The 1,192-nt window shown below is 50.4% G+C and overlaps 1 pseudogene; it reads right to left on the reverse strand.

Annotated features, from left to right (window-relative positions):
* Positions 1 to 664: 664 nt before the first annotated feature.
* On the reverse strand, positions 665 to 799 carry LOC137350756 (U2 spliceosomal RNA; annotated as a pseudogene).
* Positions 800 to 1,192: the final 393 nt, after the last annotated feature.

Consider the following 1,192-nt stretch of genomic DNA (forward strand, 5'->3'; position numbering starts at 1 on the left):
CCGCACAAGTTGCAACACTTAGTCTGCTTACAGTCCTTGGTCTGATGGCCTTCCTTCTTGCAGTTCTTGCAGACAACCGTGCTGCAGTTAGCTGCCACGTGACCAGATTTGCCACAGGTGCTACAAACTTTGGGCTGCCCAGCGTAGACCAAGAAGCCTCGACTTCCCCTGATAGCGAAGCTGGAGGGAGGGTGGATGATGGCTCCATTGGCATCGACCTTCAAGGTCACCTTGACTTGCCGCTTATTGGTCCAAATCCCAAAGGGGTCCTTGACATCAGTGCTGGCCAACTCGACGTACCTGGCGAGAAAGGTGAGTACATCCACCACCGGAACATGGGGGTTGTAGAGGTGAATTGTCACCACCCGGTCACGTTGTGACGGAAGTGTGAAGAGCGGCTCCACTGTGAGGATCGACAGCGGCGCCCGGTCCCCTTTCTCCTTGAACGCCTTCAGGAACTTGATGCATCCCGCCACATTCTTGAATGTCATGTCGATATACCCACTGCTGGGGAAATCCTGCAGGCAGAAGAGGTCCATAGCTTGAAATCCACAGCAATCGATGAGGATTTTCTTGATGAAGAAGGTGCGATCGACCAGTGCATCTCCTTCCTTGTCCTTCACCACCACCCGAATGGTGTTCCGCACTCCCTGGCCTGAAGCTCAAAGATTGGTTATAGCCATTTTACTCAAAGCCTACCCAGGATCAAAAGCCACTGATCATGGTTTCTCCTCTGCCAAGTAAGTACTGATAAGAACAGATACTACACTTGATCTTAGCCAAAAGGCTGAGAAGCTCCACCACTGGCGGTCCTGCCTTCAGTTGCCTGGACCCCAAGCTACTGGACATAGATTTTCCAGGAATTCGCTTCTTTACTGCACTAAAATTGGAGGCTTTTTCGATTTAAAATATTCTGTCAGGTCGACAATTTAAGCCAATGCTTGGCTGCATTTTCTAATTCAAGGCTCTGCGATTGGTTAAGACATGTGAATAAGAAGAGGGTGACCAATCAGAAGTGGGTTCGGGTAAGCGTGGGCTCAAACTGTGTGAATTCCAGGTCCCTGAATGACTGAGCTGAAACTCTGTCCAAAGTCATAGCCAGTCGAGTCAAGTCTGCTCTGGAGTTGGTGATTCACCCTGACCAGACCTGTACTGTACCCGGCAGGAAGATCTCTGATAGTCTCGTGCTACT

This window comes from Heterodontus francisci, chromosome 35 (assembly GCF_036365525.1).
Source record: "Heterodontus francisci isolate sHetFra1 chromosome 35, sHetFra1.hap1, whole genome shotgun sequence".
Classification (NCBI taxonomy): Eukaryota; Metazoa; Chordata; class Chondrichthyes; order Heterodontiformes; family Heterodontidae; genus Heterodontus; species Heterodontus francisci.